The sequence below is a fragment of the Rutidosis leptorrhynchoides genome, chromosome 8 (assembly GCF_046630445.1).
Source record: "Rutidosis leptorrhynchoides isolate AG116_Rl617_1_P2 chromosome 8, CSIRO_AGI_Rlap_v1, whole genome shotgun sequence".
NCBI lineage: Eukaryota > Viridiplantae > Streptophyta > Magnoliopsida > Asterales > Asteraceae > Rutidosis > Rutidosis leptorrhynchoides.
The window spans coordinates 21,728,278-21,748,901 of NC_092340.1; positions in this window are offsets into that span (position 1 = coordinate 21,728,278).

Sequence of the window (20,624 nt, forward strand, 5' to 3'; positions counted from 1 at the left end):
AAACGACATGAATCCGGAGTCTAAAATTAATGTCTTGATGAGAGGAACTCATTTATATACTTTATTTTATGATCAACATCAGTTACAATATCAGAAACACACGAAAAAGCTGCTGTCCCAATTTTATCAAACCAAAAAAATATGCAATCGAGCAATTCTACGCATACAATCAACATTTCAACAACTAATAATCATCATACTAATAATATAAACATAAAAAACAGAAAAATAAATAAAAATTAAAAGTTCTAGGGTTAGGGTTTATACCCTAATCAAGAAACAATTGGTATGATCGCGTAGAGAACGGAACGAGGAATGCGTTGGTGTTAATTGATTGATGATCCAAGTAATAAAATTGGTTGATGAAGATGATGTTGTGTTGGTGTTGGTACCGTAGCCAAAGGGAGAAGGAAGAGGGAGGAGAGCAAATTAAATTTAGGTTTTTAATTAAAAGTGGAAGTGATAAAATTAAAATGCCAAAAAAGAAAAGAAAATGGGGAGTATTACTCCCTCCCCCTTTGAATTTCGGCCAAAAGGGGGTGTGTGGAGTGGGCCCCACTAGCCCAAGTTGCTAAGTGATTATTTCCTGATGGCCCGAAAGCCCGAACGATTACCGAAACGCGAAAACGCACTTACGCGATTAAAAATCCGGAGAGATAACAAACGCGCGACGAAAAATAAATATAAATACCCTATATAATTATATGATCTTAAAATAATTAGGATTTAAATATCCCAAAAACGCGACCGTTGGTTTGAAAACCAAAAAGATTCGCCGGATGGAAATCCGCGACACGTAGAAACGTATAAATTAAAATATGAATACAATTATTCACATAACACTTAATAATTAATATATTATTATTAATATAATAATATAGGTCATAGAAATGATGTAGCACAATTAACAGTTAACGGTCATTAAATAATTAACGGTAAAAGATAACGGAAAAAGTAGGGTCGTGACAAAGCATGGGTTAGTATAATATAATGACGCTTGGCCAACGTGATTATATTACAGTAAGTCATGCTGAGTTTCTAATGAAACGTGATGATGGTTCACAGTAGATTATACCATCATCATGTGTCATGTTACATAACTCTTTCATTCTACATAACCTTCGAACATATCAAGAAGAATATATTCTTGATAGATCTATCTTCTGTAATTTTGATAAATTTAAAAATCAAATCGTGCTATCACGTTCCACCCTGCTTAGAACATTATAATCATTCGAAACTCTATATCTACGAGTTCTGGACCATTATTCGCTTGACTTGGAGTCGGGAAGAGAAAACAAGAGCATAGAGCTCCAAAAAATAAAGGAAGATATAAAGCCGATCACAAACACAGGAATTACAAACCGTGTATATCAATGTTTATCGCAACATAAAGACACGGGAGGATTAAAAACACTATAACCCTAAGGGCGAAATAAAAGAAAACAGATTCCTCTGGTGGAAGTTGGAAAAGGAGAATGATTGTTGCGATAGTAAGGATGAGGACAAGGATCAGAACTGGATTAAGCATTTTCACAATCTTTTGGATGTATGAATTAAGAAAGAAAGTATAGGAATGGTGAAAATTAATGGAACGGAGAAAGTGAATTTATAATGGAAATATCCGACAGAGCAATCGAGGCAGATTACCGTATTTAAAGAGATCTTAATTTCCTTTATTCGTCAAAGAATCAAATCTTATAGATTACGAAGATTTCCTTTTTAAATCCCTTAAATTCCGAAAATCCGCCGTGACTACGTCAACAGTTAAATCTCTATCTCAATCTTTTGTGACAGCTTCACTCGTACGCTTCACATAATTGAATTGTTTTATCTATATTAGTCAATAATGATAAAACTCTATTTAACAACTCATATTCGTCATGAAAACATTTTTATTGTTAGCCATGACCACCTCACTCAAATTTCGGGACAAAATTTCTTTAACGGGTAGGTACTGTGACGACCCGGCAATTTCCGACCAAATTTAAACTTAATTCTTATATGATTCCGACACGATAAGCAAAGTCTATAATGTTGAGTCTCAAAAACTTTGAACTGTTTTGTATATTCAATTGACCTTCGACCATTCTCGACGATTCACGAATAACTATATATAAATAGATACATATACATTAATTTGAAAATATTATTTGAAATAATATATGATTTAATTGTTGAAAATAAATATGAAAAATAATATGCTATGTAATGAAAATTATTATTATAAATATATAGATATATATTTATATATATAAATATGTATATAAATATTACTTGTAAATATATAAATTATATTAAATTCAATGGTTTAAAGATATATCATATATTTATTTAGTAGTTAAACTTACTATTTAAAACTCTTTATATATAGAAAGAGAATATATTAAAAATAAATGATTTCGAGTCTAATTAGTAAACGTCAGTAGCACTCGGTTGACGATTTGTTAGTTTTAATATAGATATTGTACATGTCCATGAAAGATTGAAATAAAAGTTGAACTGTAAATTGATTACGAAGATTTTAGATTTGTCAAAAATATTTTTACCCTTTTAAGATTAAATATTAGCACTCCGTACATATAAATTGGAACATAAAATAAATAATTATTGAACCTTTTTGATCAGGTTTCAAACACTTAATGAGTGAAATAATTAAATATATTTAATCTAAAAGTTTGGGATTTTTAGGAACACTTTTATACGTTAACTGTTTAGCAATGAACACGATATGGACATCCGTGATAAACTGTCGGTAATTAGAATCCAAAATATTCCGATGGCTTACTATTGGATTCACTTTACCCGTTTCACTTGAAGATATGTTATTTTATTATATATTATATTTAAGTCACCTATCTCTATCTATATACGTGGACATACATTATCATCACCCATCACAATTACAACTTGCACTTCACTCCTTTCTTTGTTATCCAGCAAACCCACCACCTTTTATATCTTCAATTATCAACAATTAAATTTTCAATTGTCAACAAGAATACCCACATATATTTTATTGTTTGTTAGATGAAGAAAACATGTCTATATATCAAATTGCTCCTTCCCTCTTCGACTTGCAGCAACAAATTTCTACGGCCATGATTACTCGACAATCATCAAGCAAACGAACCATCTTTATCACAACCTTATGCTAGTTGTTTCTAATTTTTGTTCAACACAAACCCACCATCACGTCACCTGTCACCAATGTTTTTGTTCCTCGCTATAAATCACAGCCACATTGACTATAACTGTTGTTACATATTTTTTTTTTCTTTTCTATTGGAAATCACGTGAAACAGACCCCAAAGTTTTTCTCCCTTTCGCTATAAACCCTAGCCAGGATATATTAAATGATGGTTGAGGAAAACCTTAACAACAAGAGATGGAAGTGATGCCAGAGATTCATGTTCCTGTTATATTTGTTTTTTTTCCAGTTCAATACAAATCAATGCTTCTGTTTCTATTTTGAATTCGAAAACACAACCCCTGTAACTACAGCTATTCTACCTTCTGTTTCAGTTCACTCTCACTACAAACAACGAAACCAACCATCGTCGTTCCAACTGTTATCTATTTCCATTTATATTCGAACCCAACAAGAACCATTGAAAACCCGTTTGTTTTCTACTGCAGCCCACTGTATACGTTTCCTGACCGAGAACAACCACAACCAAGCCACTTTTTGCTTTCTGTTTTACCATTTCTGCAGCCACCACCGAGCCACTTCCACCACCACAAAAACCACCCTTGGCCACCCTTAAGACCGCCATATACAATCCCCGTTACCACCATGAACCACCGGGAACAAACAACCATCGTAAACCACCTAAACAGCCACTTTCTTTATTTATCTATCTATTTTTTTTTCTCGTCACTAGATAGCTGCGACTACAGCTAAATTTTCTGCTTTTATTCTAACCGTAAACAAAATCACTGAGAGCCATCACCTTCTAACCACCGACACCCTTCATCATCTTAAACCGTCTCCACCATCTAATCACCTCACCTTCATCACCTTCATCACAACAACATCACCATCCTCAATCGAAGTTACTGCAGCTGCTTTACGTGTTTTTCTGTTCCTATTTTATTTCTGTTAGTAATTAAAAAGGGGACGATGGAGAAGCTCGAAAGATTATGATGGTACGATGATGGTGGGATGCAGATGATAGCATGATATCGTGAATGATGATAATAATGTTACAAACATGAGATAATGATGGCTTGCGTATTATTATTTTTCTTTTTGTTTCTGTTTCCCACAATCACGACAACTTAACCTATATATTTATTTTGTTGTTGTTACTGAATCCATGATATCCCATGGATCACTAAATGGGTTATGAATCCTGTTGTTGTTGGGCCAAAGCTTTTAAATTTGTTGTGGGCTGAGAAAATATGATGTTGGGCCGAATATGACGTTGGGCCAAAGATATGTTGATAAAGAACCTTGTTAAATGACGGGGTGGATATAACATATGAGACACAATTTCGTAATTAATAACTAAATACAAGAGCAAGTTAAAACATAAACAACTTAATGGTTCATTAGTTTAGGAGGAAAATGGTTAAGTGAGAAGTTGCGGGTTCGAGCCTGGACAGTGGAATTTTTTTTGGAAACTTATTACTTTGAGGTAGTATTATTATTATGAATAATGCAATTTATTATTAGTATCATTAATATTAAGATTATTATCATGTTTATAAATAATATTATCATTATTATTATTATTAGTATTAGTATTAAATTATTATTTTTTTTACATTATTATTATTATTATCATTATTATTATTAATATTATTATTATTATTACTATAAATTATTTTAGTATTATTATAATTATTATTTTTACAAACAAAAGATATTTATATAGAAATATATATATTACATATATCATAAGTAATTTGCTATATTAATATAAAAATAACATATACACCTATAACATTGGAAATAATAAATACATTACTATATTAAATAGGTAATATATTAAATAATTAATATATATAATCTAGTCTGAACACCATTATATGTTCATTATATGTTTTAATATATATAAAACTGATATAGGTTCGTGAATCCGAGGCCAACCCTGCATTATTCAATATAGTCATATGTATTTTTACTACAAAATACATTAGGTGAGTTTCATTTGCTCCCCCTTTACTCTTTACATTTTTGGGGCTGAGAATACTTGCAAATGCTTTATTAACTGTTTTACAATAATTATATGCGTGAGTTTCATTTGCTCCCCCTTTACTCTTTACATTTTTGGGGCTGAGAATAAATGCAAATGCTTTATTAACTGTTTTACAATAATTATATGCGTGAGTTTCATTTGCTCCCTTTTACTCTTTACATTTTTGGGACTGAGAATACATGCGCTGTTTTTACAACTGCTTTATTAAATGCTTTTGAAATATATTTTGAACTGCGAATACATGAAATGCTTTTATAAATGTTTGACGAGATAGACACAAGCAAAACATTCCTCGAATGAATTATTATGCAGAAAGAAGTTCTGCGAATTATTATTGAATTATGTGGACATGATAATTGCCACCATTGAATTATGTGGACATGATAATTGCCACCATTGAATTATGTGGACATGATAATTGCCACCATTGAATTATGTGGACATGATAATTGCCACCAATTGAAGTGAATGTTATATATCGAGAGAATGATTTTATACACAGGTTATGTGCATTATATTTTGTACACGAGATATGTGTACGGTTACTAAGATTTATAAAAAAGGATTTCGTATACGAGAAAGGTGTACTGTATTTAAAAGATATTGCATGTACATTACAGGTGGGTATAGGATTCGGGCCCATTTGTACCATGCAGCATTTAAATCTTGTGGTCTATCAAAATGATGAATTTTATTATTTTATGATAAACCTATGAACTCACCAACCTTTTGGTTGACACTTGAAAGCATGTTTATTCTCAGGTATGAAAGAAATCTTCCGCTGTGCATTTGCTCATTGTAAAGACATTATTTGGAGTCAATCATCGCAATGGAACCAGATGTTGGTGACTTCATCCGGACGGATTAGGACGGGGCATGACAATATTCTTATATATGCATTTTGTTAATGTCGGTTACCAGGTGTTCACCATATGAATGATTTTTATCTCTATGTATGGGATGTGTATTGAAATATAAAATCTTGTAGTCTATTGATACGATTTGATATATATAGGTTAAACCTATAACTCACCAACATTTTTGTTGACGTTTAAAGCATGTTTATTCTCAGGTGAATACTAAGAGCTTCCGCTGTTGCATACTAAAATAAGGACAAGATTTGGAGTCCATGTTTGTATGATATTGTGTAAAAACTGCATTCAAGAAACATATGTCGATGTAATATATTTCTATTGTAAACCATTATATAATGGTCGTGTGTAAACAGTATATTTTAGATTATCATTATTTGATAATCTACGTAATGTTTTTAAAACCTTTATTGATAAAATAAAGGTTATGGTTGTTTTAAAAATGAATGCAGTCTTTGAAAAACATCTCATATAGAGGTCAAAACCTCGCAACGAAATCAATTAATATGGAACGTTTATAATCAATATGTACGGGACATTTCAGTTGGTATCCGAGCGATGGTATTAGAGAACCAGAAAATTTGCATTAGTGTGTCTTATAGAGTTTGTTAGGATGCATTAGTGAGTCTGGACTTCGACCTTGTTTTCTTTAAAAATGATTGCTTAACATTTTTGTTGGAAACTATATATTATTAACATGTAAATATTATGTGATATATTAATCTCTTAACATGTTTGATATTGTGTGATAGATGTCTACCTCTAGCATAAATCCCATTGACTCACCTAATAATAACGAAGATTCGAATATATATTGGCAAGATTCACAAGTTCCCGAAGAACCGGAAGAAGAGGAAACGGAACCGGAAGAAGAGGAACCGGAAGAAGAGGAACCAAAAGAAGAGGAACCGGAAGAAGAAGAGGTTCCGGAGGGGGGAATAGTAGGAACCACAGAAAACCGGTCAAATAAAAGAAAATCCTCAACCAATGGACCAAAGTTAATAATGGTCAATGGTGTTTCCGCTAAGGAAGAAAAATATTGGGAAAATTACCAATTTTTCGATGAATCGGATTCTGATGAGGATTCCGATGATGTTATAGAAATTACCCCGACCTAATTTAATGAGACAAAAGAAAATAATAAGGGAAAAGGTATCAAAATAGAGAAATCTGATTCCGACCCCGATGAACTTTATATGTACCGTCAACACCCGTATTTTCAATATCGTGACAATAACCCGGGAACCTCTAAACCACCAGGTTTTTCTAAACCAATGTGGAAAACGATGACTCCTATTAGAGGAACATCATATATCCCTAGGAAATTAGCAAAACGAACCAAGTTCGAAGAAGAAGAAACGAGTGAGTCGGATTAAAGAGTTGTAATCATGTTGTGTAATATATGTAATATAGTGTGCTTGTACTTTTATGTTCTATGTAAAAATTGCTTGTATGGTTTGTTAATTATCTTTTATGAATCTAATCCTTGTCTATTTTACAGTATAAAAACAAAATGGACGTTAATGGTAGACAACCGAATATTTTAGAAGACCTACCAGAGGATATGATTGAAGAAATCTTGTCTAGAGTTGGTCAGAATTCATCAGCACATTTAGTTATGGCGAAATTAACTTGTCAAACATTTGAAAGACTTTCCAGAAATGCCTTAGTTTATAAAAGGCTTTCCTTTGATAGGTGGGGTATATCACATTGGGGAGACCGTAAGTTACGCCGTGTTTTCTTTAAAGCGTTAAATGCGAGGAACCCAAATGCAATTTTACGCTACGGGTTAAGAACCTATTTTGACTCAACATATCCCAACATAGGATTTCGTGAGTTAGAAAGAGCTTCTATCATGCAATATAAAGAAGCATGTTATGCTTACGGGTTAATAATGTTCGCTTCTCATCAAATTGAGAAAAAGAACATTGGGTTGCAACTTTTAAATAAAACATTCCCACATGTGATGGACTCGGTAGTTGAGATGAGAAACAAGGTTTTTAGATTATTATGGGGCTGTTGGACATTACGAAACCCTCGTCCTTTTGACGACATTACAACATGCTGTCTTGTCAACGGTCACAACGGTTATGTTCCACAAGACCAAGGATGGGAAGTAGTCATAGTAAAACCGGAATGCATGACTTGTTTCTGGACTTATGAATTACGTGTCTTTATTTACTTTGCTGAACAACTTGCGTATTAACTAGATTTATCTTCAAAACTGTCCTGTATCATAGTGTATTATATTTCATGTTATATGTAATATAGCGAAGTTGTAAGTTTGAAGAATATTTGTATGTGATATATTATTATAATCAGTTTTTCATATGGAATTGTAGTAGTTGAATTTTATATTAGCTACTAAGTATGAACTTAACGGGTAGGTAGTACCCGAATTTAAACTTATAAAACGCTAATATGAAGAAAAACCTTTTATAAATGAGTTCATATTATGCTACGAGATACTATTGACTACTCTTAATATTCTGTATGATTAAATTGTTTCATTTGACTATTTTGAAGGAAATGACACCGACTACTCGACACACCTTGAATATGAGCGAAGAGGAATTTCGTGTCTTTCTTGCTTCAAACATAGCCGCAGTACAGGCCACGCTACATACCAACAATAACTCTGAATCTAGCAATACAGCTAACGGCGTAAGAAATCGTGTAGGATGCTCCTACAAGGAATTCACTGCCTGCAAACCTTCAGAATTTGATGAGACCGAAGGACCAATCGGATTAAAACGGTGGACCGAGAAAGTTGAATCAGTGTTTGCCATAAGTAAGTGTGCTGAAGGAGACAAAGTGAAGTACGCTACGTATACCTTCACAGGTATTGCGTTAACATGGTGCAATACCTATCTAGAGCAAGTGGGACAAGATGCTGCTTACGCGCTACCGTGGTCAGCATTCAAGCACTTGATGAACGAGAAGTACCGTCCCAGAACCGAGGTCAATAAGCTCAAGTCAGAACTTAGAGGGTTACGAGCACAGGGATTCAATATTACTTCGTACGAAAGACGATTCACAGAATTGTGCCTATTGTGTCCGAGAGCGTTCGAAGATGAGGAAGAGAAGATCGACGCGTTTGTGAAAGGGTTACCAGAGAGAATCCAAGAAGATATAAGTTCACACGAGCCTGCCTCCATACAAAAGGCATGTAGAATGGCTCACAAACTAGTGAACCAGATTGAGGGAAGAATTAAAGAACAGGCGGCCGAAGAGGCCAACATGAAGTTAGTCAAAATAAAATGGGAGGAAAACGGTGATAAGAGTCACCAAAACAACAAAAACTATCCCAACAATCGCAACATCAATCGCAACTACAACAAACGGCACAACAACAACAACAACAACAACTACAACAATCATCCCAACAACAATAACAACCGCAACAACAACAACAATAGCAGCTATACCAAAGGTGTGAAAAGTATCACTCGGGGTTCTGCACCAAATTTTGCAACAAGTGTAAAAGAAATGGTTATAGCGCGGCGAAGTGTGAGGTCTACGGTCCAGGGGTTAACAGAACGAAAGGAACAAATGGTGTCGGAACGAGTAATGGCGGAGCAAGTAGTGTCAGAGCAAGTTTTGCCAATGTAGTTTGTTATAAATGCGAAAAATCGGGCCACATTATTAGAAATTGCCCGAACCAGGAGAACACGAATGGACAAGGCTTTAGAAGAGTTTTCAATATTAATGCGGCAGAGGCACAGGAAGACCCGGAGCTTGTTACGGGTACGTTTCTTATTGACAATAAATCTGCTTACGTTTTATTTGATTCGGGTACGGATAGAAGCTATATGAGTAGAGATTTTTGTGCTAAATTAAGTTGTCCATTGACGCCGTTAGATGGTAAATTTTTACTCGAATTAGCAAACGGTAAATTAATTGCAGCAGATAATATATGTCGGAATCGAGAAATTAAACTGGTTAGCGAAACATTTAAGATTGATTTGATACCAGTAGAGTTAGGGAGTTTTGATGTGATAATCGGCATGGACTGGTTGAAAGAGGTGAAATCAGAGATCGTATGTTACAAAAATGCAATTCGCATTGTACGAGAAGAAGGAAAACCCTTAATGGTGTACGGAGAAAAGTGCAACGCGAAGCTAAATCGTATTAGTAATTTGAAGGCGCAAAAGTTAATAAGAAAGGGTTGCTATGCTGTTCTAGCACACGTCGATAAAGTACAAACTGAAGAAAAGAGCATCAATGATGTTCCCGTCGCAAAAGAATTTCCCGATGTATTTCCGAAAGAATTACCGGGATTACCTCCACACCGATCCATTGAATTTCAAATAGATCTTGTACCGGGAGCTGCACCAATAGCTCGTGCTCCATACAGACTCGCACCCAGCGAAATGAAGGAAATTCAAAGCCAATTACAAGAACTTCTAGAGCGTGGTTTCATACGACCAAGTACATCACCATGGGGAGCTCCTGTTTTGTTTGTCAAAAAGAAGGATGGTACATTTAGGTTGTGTATTGACTACAGAGAGTTGAATAAACTTACCATCCAAAACCGTTATCCACTGCCGAGAATTGACGACTTATTTGATCAACTACAAGGCTCGTCGGTTTATTCGAAAATTGATTTACGTTCTGGATATCATCAAATGCGAGTAAAGGAGGATGATATTCCAAAAACTGCTTTTAGGACGCGTTATGGTCATTACGAGTTTATGGTTATGCCGTTTGGATTGACTAACGCACCAGCTGTGTTCATGGACCTTATGAACCGAGTGTGTAGGCCATATCTTGACCAGTTTGTTATTGTTTTCATCGATGACATACTTATTTACTCAAAGAATGATCAAGAGCATGAAGAACATTTGAGAAAAGTGCTAGAAGTATTGAGGAAAGAAAAACTGTACGCTAGGTTTTCAAAGTGTGCATTTTGATTGGAAGAAGTTCAATTCCTCGGTCACATAGTGAACAAAAAAGGTACCCAGGTAGACCCGGCAAAGATCAAATCCGTTGAAAAGTGGGAAACCCCAAAAACTCCGAAACATATACGTCAATTTTTAGGATTGGCTGGTTACTACAGAAGATTCATCCAAGATTTCTCCAAAATAGCAAAACCCTTGACTGCATTAACGCATAAAGGGAAGAAATTTGAATGAAAGGATGAACAAGAGAAGGCGTTTCAGTTATTGAAGAAAAAGCTAACTACGGCACCTATATTGTCATTGCCTGAAGGGAATGATGATTTTGTGATTTATTGTGACGCATCAAAGCAAGGTCTCGGTTGTGTATTAATGCAACGAACGAAGGTGATTGCTTATGCGTCTAGACAATTGAAGATTCACGAGCAAAATTATACAGCTCACGATTTGGAATTGGGTACTATTGTTTTTGCATTAAAGACTTGGAGGCATTATTTATATGGGGTCAAAAGTATTATATATACCGACCACAAAAGTCTCCAGCATATATTTAATCAGAAGCAACTGAATATGAGACAACACAGGTGAATTAAACTGTTGAATGATTATGATTTTGAGATTCGATACCACCCAGGGAAGGCGAATGTGGTAGCCGACGCTTTGAGTAGAAAGGACAGAGAACCTATACGGGTAAAAGCTATGAATATAATTATTCGTACTAACCTTACTACTCAAATAAAGGAGGCGCAACAGGGGATTGTAAAAGAAGGAAAGTTGAAGAATGAGATACCCAAAGGATCAGAGAAACATATTAATATTCGGGAAGACGGAACTCGATATAGGGCTGATAGAATTTGGGTACCAAGGTTTGGAGATGTGAGAGAAATGGTACTTAAAGAAGCACATAAAACCAGATATTCAATACATCCCAGAGCGGGGAAGATGTATAAAGATCTTAAGAAACACTTTTGGTGGCCGGGTATGAAAGCCGATATTGTTAAATATGTAGGAGAATGTTTGACGTGTTCTAAGGTCAAAGCTGAACATCAGAAACCATCAGGTCTACTACAACAACCTGAAATCCAGGAATGGAAATGGGAAAACATTACCATAGATTTCATTACTAAATTGCCAAGGACTGCAAGTGGTTATGATACTATTTGGGTAATAGTTGATCGTCTCACCAAGTCAGCACACTTCCTGCCAATGAGAGAAGATGACAAAATGGAGAAGTTGGCGCGATTGTATTTGAAGGAGGTTGTCTCCAGACATGAAATACCCGTCTCTATTATCTCTGATAGGGATGGTAGATTTGTTTCAAGGTTCTGGCAGATATTGCAACAAGCATTGGGGACTCGTCTAGATATGAGTACTGCCTATCATCCACAAACTGATGGGTAGAGCGAAAGGACGATACAAACGCTTGAAGACATGCTACGAGCATGTGTTATTGATTTCGGAAACAGTTGGGATCGACACCTACCGTTAGCAGAATTTTTCTACAACAACAGTTATCATTCTAGTATTGAGATGGCGCCGTTTGAGGCACTTTATGGTAGAAAGTTCAGATCTCCGATTTGTTGGAATGAAGTGGGGGATAGACAGATTACGGGTCCGGAGATAATACAAGAAACTACCGAGAAAATCATCCAAATTCAACAACGATTGAAAACCGCCCAGAGTCGAAAAAAGAGCTATGCGGACAGTAAAAGAAAAGATATAGAGTTTGAAATTGGAGAAATGGTCATGCTTAAGGTTTCACCTTGGAAGTTGTTCGATTTGGTAAACGGGGGAAACTAAATCCAAGGTACATTGGACCATTCAAGATTATAGATCGTGTCGGACCAGTAGCTTACCAACTGGAGCTACCTCAACAACTCGCGGCTGTACATAACACTTTCCACGTCTCGAATTTGAAGAAATATTTTGCTAGAGAAGATCTCACTATTCCATTGGACGAAATCCAAATCAATGAAAAACTTCAGTTCATTGAAGAACCCGTCGAAATAATGGATCGTGAGGTTAAGAGACTAAAGCAAAACAAGATACCCATTGTTAAGGTTTGATGGAATGCTCGTAGAGGACCCGAGTTCACCTGAGAGCGTGAAGATCAGATGAAGAAGAAATACCCGCATCTATTTCCAGAAGATTCGTCAACACCTTCAACAGCTTAAAATTTCGGGACGAAATTTATTTAACGGGTAGGTACTGTAGTGACCCGAACTTTTCTATGTTTATATATATTAATTGAGATTGATATTTACATGACTAAATGTTTCCAACGTGTTAAGCAATCAAACTTGTTAAGACTTGATTAAATGAAATAAGTTTCATATAGACAATTGATCACCCAAGTTGACCGGCGATTCACGAACGTTACAAATTTGTTAAAACTACATGTTGTGGTATATATAGACATATATATATGGTTGACATGAGATTATGATGAGTAAGTATGTCACTAATTATATTAACAATGTGTGATATACATAAGAAATGAGTTTACTAAGTTAAGAAACTCGAAATGATATATATAACGATTATCGTTATAACAACGTTTTACTAGGTACATATGAATCATATTAAGATATTGATACACTTGGTTAATTATGTTAAATGATAAGTAAATATATCATTAAGTGTATTAACAATGAACTACATATGTAAAAATAAGACTACTAACTTAAAGATTTCGAAACGAGACATATATGTAACGATTATCGTTGTAACGACATTTAACTGTATATATATCATACTAAGATATATTATATATCATAATATCATGATAACGTAACAATTTAACATCTCATTTAATATAATAAACAATGGGTTAACAACATTTAACAAGATCGTTAACCTAAAAGTTTCAAAACAACATTTACATGTAACGACTAACGATGACTTAACGACTCAGTTAAAATGTATATACATGTAGTGTTTTAATATGTATTCATACACTTTTGAAAGACTTCAAGACACTTATCAAAATACTTCTACTTAACAAAAATGCTTACAATTACATCCTTGTTCAGTTTCATCAACAATTCTACTCGTATGCACCCGTATTCGTACTCATACAATACACAACTTTTAGATGTATGTACTATTGGTATATACACTCCAATGATCAGCTCTTAGCAGCCCATGTGAGTTACCTAACACATGTGAGAACCAACATTTGACAACTAGCATGAAATATCTCATAAAATTACAAAAATGTGAGTAATCATTCATGACTTATTTACATGAAAACAAAATTACATATCCTTTATATCTAATCCATATACCAATGACCAAAAACACCTACAAACACTTTCATTCTTCAATTTTCTTCATCTAATTGATCTCTCTCAAGTTCCATCTTCAAGTTCTAAGTGTTCTTCATAAATTCCATAAGTATAGTTTCATAAAAATCAAGAATACTTCCAAGTTTTCAAGTCTACTTCCAAGTTTTCTAATCCATTCCAAGTAATCATCTAAGATCAAGGAACCTTTGTTATTTACAGTAGGTTATATTTCTAATTTAAGGTAATATTCATAGTCAAACTTTGATTCAATTTCTACAACTATAACAATCTTATTTCGAGTGAAAATCTTACTTGAACTGTTTTTGTGTCATGATTCTGTTTCAAGAACTTTTGAGCCATCCAAGGATCCTTTGAAGCTAGATCCATTTTTCTCATTTCCAGTAGTTTTATCCAGAAAACTTGAGGTAGTAATGATTTTCATAACATCATTCATTTCATACATATAAAGCTATCTTATTCGAAGGTTTAAACTTGTAATCACTAGAACATAATTTAGTTAATTCTAAACTTGTTCGCAAACAAAAGTTAATCCTTCTAACTTGACTTTTAAAATCAACTAAACACATTTTCTATATCTATATGATATGCTAACTTAATGATTTAAAACCTGGAAACACGATGAACACCATAAAATCGGATATACGCCGTCGTAGTGAAACCGGGGGCTGTTTTGGTTTGGATAATTAAAAACTATGATAAAATTTGATTTAAAAGTTGTTCTTCTGGGAAAATGATTTTTCATATAAACATGAAACTATATCCAGAGGTTAAACTCAAAGTGGAAGTATGTTTTCTAAAATGGTCATCTAGACGTCGTTCTTTCGACTGAAATGACTACCTTTACAAAAATGACTTGTAACTTATATTTTCGACTATAAACCTATACATTTTCTGTTTAGATTCATAAAATAGAGTTCAATATGAAACCATAGCAATTTGATTCACTCAAAACGTATTTAAAATGAAAAAGTTATGGGTAAAACAAGATTGGATATTTTTGATCTTTTTAGCTACGGGAAATTGTTTAACAAATCTATACAAATCATATCCTAGCTAACTTATATTGTATTATACATGTATTCTAATATATTATGTAATCTTGGGATACCATAGACACGTATGCAAATGTTTTGACATATCATATCGACCCATGTATATATATTATTTGGAACAACCATAGACACTCTATATGCAGTAATGTTGGAGTTAACTATACAGGGTTGAGGTTGATTCCAAAAATATATATACTTTGAGTTGTGATCTAGCCTGAGACATGTATACACTGGGTCGTGGATTGATTCAAGATAATATATAGCGATTTATTTCTGTACATCTAACTGTGGACAACTAGTTGTAGGTTACTAACGAGGACAGCTGACTTAATACACTCAAATCTTTAAAACATAATAAAAATGGTTGTAATTATATTTTGATCATACTTTGATATATATGTACATATTTGTATAGGTTCGTGAATCGATCCGTGGCCAAGTCTTATTTCCGAGGAAGGAAATATCTGTGAAAGTGAGTTATAGTCCCACTTTTAAAATCTAATATTTTTGAGATGAGAATACATGCAGGTTTTATAAATGATTTACAAAATAGACACAAGTACGTGAAACTACATTCTATGGTTGAATTATCAAAATCGAATATGCCCCTTTTTATTAAGTCTAGTAATCTAAGAATTAGGGAACAGACACCCTAATTGACGCGAATCCTAAAGATAGATCTATTGGGCCTAACAAACCCCATCCAAAGTACCGGATGCTTTAGTACTTCGAAATTTATATCATATCCAAAGGGTGTCCTGGAATGATGGGGATATTCTTATATATGCATTTTGTTAATGTCGGTTACCAGGTGTTCACCATATGAATGATTTTTATCTCTATGTATGGGATGTGTATTGAAATATGAAATCTTGTGGTCTATTGATACGATTTGATATATATAGGTTAAACCTATAACCCACCAACATTTTTGTTGACGTTTAAAGCATGTTTATTCTCAGGTGAATACTAAGAGCTTCCGCTATTGCATACTAAAATAAGGACAAGATTTGGAGTCCATGTTTGTATGATATTGTGTAAAAACTGCATTCAAGAAACATATGTCGATGTAATATATTTCTATTGTAAACCATTATGTAATGGTCGTGTGTAAACAGTGTATTTTAGATTATCATTATTTGATAATCTACGTAATGTTTTTAAAACCTTTATTGATAAAATAAAGGTTATGGTTGTTTTAAAAATGAATGCATTCTTTGAAAAACGTCTCATATAGAGGTCAAAACCTCGCAACGAAATCAATTAATATGGAACGTTTATAATCAATATGAACGGGACATTTCACTAAGGCTTCTTGTAAAACTAGAAGTGAAACGAGTATTTCGATCTGGGATAAGGGACCATGGTACACCGTGTTGGAATAGAATTCTTTAAGATATGTTTAAGCAGTTAGTTAGGGCTCGAATACGTTTGTTGGAACAAGTTTCTTATCGGCTACTGAAAACGTTCGTCAGGGCTGCTCGCCCTCGTGGTGAATACTAGTAATACGTGAAGAGTCTCTCTCTCCATTGAGGATTTAGATAAAAGGTTTCCTTATACGGATGTACAAGCGAAAAGATAGGAGTGAAATGAGGATTTAGAATAGGATGAGTTTTCACCTCGATGTAGCCATATCGCGCATCTTGTGGCCAAACGTTGAGACTTGGTGGGAACGAGATAGTACACGTAGTTGTATAGTCCGGAGTTGAGTAGTAGTTGGCCATATATCAGAAGCATAAGGACGATAAGTCAAAGAAGAAAGAGGTATCCTTGGGTTGTGTATTATCTTGGGTCCCAGTAATATCAGACGGTAATAGTGAAATAGCAGAGTTATGTAACGTGGTACGTGGTGATGAGAAAAATTGATCGGGTCCATAATTAAATATTCAAATTCTTCGTGCAAAGTAACGAATTTCAGTTTCCTTGAATTTCAAGTCGAGAGAGTATGCCTTTCAGGCGTTCACGTAGAAATATTTCCATATTTGAGTTCCATCTCGTGCTACATGAATTTAGCTAGTCAGGTTGGTGTGGATAATCACGTTCGAGGTTCGGACACGGAGAGATTTAAGGACGAATGATACAGGGAACGTCGGAAATGAATCTTCGGTAATAACCGGCGAGATCCAAGATTTTACGAATACAAGTCGGAGTAGTGAGAGTTTTCCTGATTTCGTGTGACTTTGATTTTCGCGAGATCTACTTTAATACCTTGACCACTAACAACATGGTTTAGAATTTGGACTTCGTTTAACCAAAATTCTCACTTGGAGAATTCGGCATAGAGTTGCTCTTTTCTCAAGAGTTCGAGCGTAGGACGGAGACGTTGTTCGTTTTCTTCTTCGCTTGAATTGAATAGGTTAAGTCATCACCTTTGGATAAGATAACGGATTTGTCTAGATGAGTTTGCATACGCAGTTTATAAGGCCCATGAATACGGACGAAGCCTTAGTTAAGCTGAACGACACTAAAAGAAATTCATAACTATCGTAACGAGTTCGGAAAATGGTTTTGGAGATACCTTCTCCCTTAACCCTCAATTGTTGATAACCGGAATGGAGGTCGATTTTTGAATACATACGGAATCCTTTTAATTGATCAAGAGGTCGTTGACACGGGGAAGAGGATATCGGTTCTCAACTAGAAATTATTTATTTCACGAAAATCGATACATATTTGTGGGGAAACATTTTCTTTTTAACGAATGGTTCTGAGCTCCCTAGTTCTATAGGTATCAAGTCAATTTCAAATTCTTTACCCAATAAGTTTAACGTGCACCCTCCGATAAGATTTGTCGGCATGAAATAGTTTTCCGTTGCTAAGTAGTATTTAGGGGAAAATGGTGGAGTGCAACGAGTACGAGTCAAAGCCTTGGTTATAAAGCATTTATCGGTACCTGAATTGATTTAAACAAGAAACATAAGAGTTGTTGAGAAGGAACATACCCGTGACTAGTTCATTGTCATCTCGGGCATCCTAAGTGTTGAGGTTGAAAGCTCATTCTCGTACATTGGGGTTTGCTTTCTTCTTTAGACACGCATTCCTAAAATGACCCAGTTGGCCACATTCGAAACAAACACCCGCTTTTGGCGCATTGGGCCCCTTTTGAGCGACGGTAACGGTACTCTTACAAACATGGGCCACATGGCCACTTCCTTGACACTTGATGCAAAATGGCTTGCCACATTTTCCATAATTATGGTTGCGGAACTTGTTGCAAAATGGTTTGCTACATTCACCATAATGATGTTTGTGGCACTTGTTGCAAAAAGGGAGAGTTCCGGCATAACTTTTCCTGATGCCGGGGGTGAAAGGCTTCTTGGTGGAGTCGTTGTGGTTGTGGTTGCATGATGGAGAGGATTCCCGTTTTCTTTTGTTGTTACCCGATTGGTCCTTGGCCGTTGGTGCCGGCTCTTCAATTTCATCCACCGTTTTTATAAATCGGCGGGCCATCGTCAAAGCCTCTTGTAGGTTTGCGGGTCTTGATGGCATTACCCCGTGTGGAATGCTCTTAGGGGGGCCATCCATGTAAAATTCAACTCCTTGGGGCCCGGGAGCCAGGAGGTTTGGTCAAATTGAGGCTAGTTCGGCAAACCGTTGATTATAAGCTTCGAGGTCATTTCGGGCCATTTTAAAATTTCTTGGCCCCTGTTCGAGCCGTCGAGTCTCTTCACGCGGGAAGTATTCGGTGATCATTCTTTCTCTTAATTCGGTCCAAGAGAGTGTATGGGCTTCATCGGTACCCACCGATTGTACATACATGTTCCACCATGAGAGAGCAATACCGGCGAAAGTGAGGGTGGAAAACTTGACCTTATCTTGGTCTCGACAGCCGCTTATTCTAAAAACGGCTTCCATTTTTCGAGCCATCGGGTGAGAGCAACCGGTCCCCCTGTTCCATCGAAAGTGGGAGGTTTGTACTCCATGAAGTTTTTATAGGAGTACCCCTCGGTTGAATCACCGGCTCCATGATTATTGTTGTTGTTGTTGGAGAAGTGACAGGCCACGGCCGCACCCACAGTTATGGCTATCATTCATTGAAGAGTGATAATGCTAAAAACGAACATATATTTCATAGCATTATCCTTCAAGAAAGACAAGCTTTTAGTTGCAATTGTTCTATTTACAAGTGATATTCGTTTAAATATTAAAAGGTGAAGACAAAAGACAGATTCGACGATTTGAAGACGCAAATGACCAAAACGCTAAAAAGTACAAAGTACAATCAAAGTGGTTCAATTTATTGATGAGAAACGTCTAAAAGTTACAAGAGTACGAGCCGCAAAACGCAAAGTACAAGATATTAAATCATACGAAAAGACGTTCAAAAATCCGGAATCGGGACATGAACCAACTATCAACGCGCGACGCAACGGGCCTAAAATTACAAGTCAACGGAGTACAAGAATATAATATAATATATATATATAATTATGTAAAATTATATATATTATATTATATATTAAATAATTACGAGCAGCCCATGTTTAAAATTCAATGTGACCAGGAAATGACAGCCATGCGATCACATGGCCTGGAGGAAGAAAATCCATGCGGTCGCATGGCACACTGTAGCATGTCAGGTCCTATAAATTTCGCGAATTCTGGCCGAATTTAAGACATCTTTTTCTATCTCTTACTCTCTCAATATATATCTATATTTATTTTATAATTATAATTTTAATTTTAAGTTAATAATAATAAGGTTATAGTGGCGAATGTTTTAAGTTTGTAAGTCGAAATTCTGTCCGTGTAACACTACGCGATTAATACTCATTGTAAGTTATGTTCAACCTTTTTAAATTAATGTCTCGTAGCTAAGTTATTATTATGCTTATTTAAATCGAAGTAATCATGATGTTGGGCTAAATATTAAAGACGGGGTAATTGGGCTTTGTACCATAATTGGGGTTTGGACAAAAGACCGACACTTGTGGAAATTAGACTATGGGCTATTAATGGGCTTTATATTTGTTTAACTGAATGATAGTTCGTTAATTTAATATAGAGATTTACAATTTAACGTATCTATAAATAACCATATACACTCGATCGGACACGATGGGCGGGATATTTATAAGTACTAATAATCGTTCATTTAACCGGACATGGAATGGATTAATAGTCAATAGACTCATTAAAACAGGGGTGGATTACATACAAGGACACTTGGTGTAATTGATAATAAAGTATTAAAACCTTGGATTGCACACAGTCGATAACCTGGTGTAATCATTAACAATGTATTAAAACCTTATTACAGTTTAAGTCCCCAATTAGTTGGAATATTTGA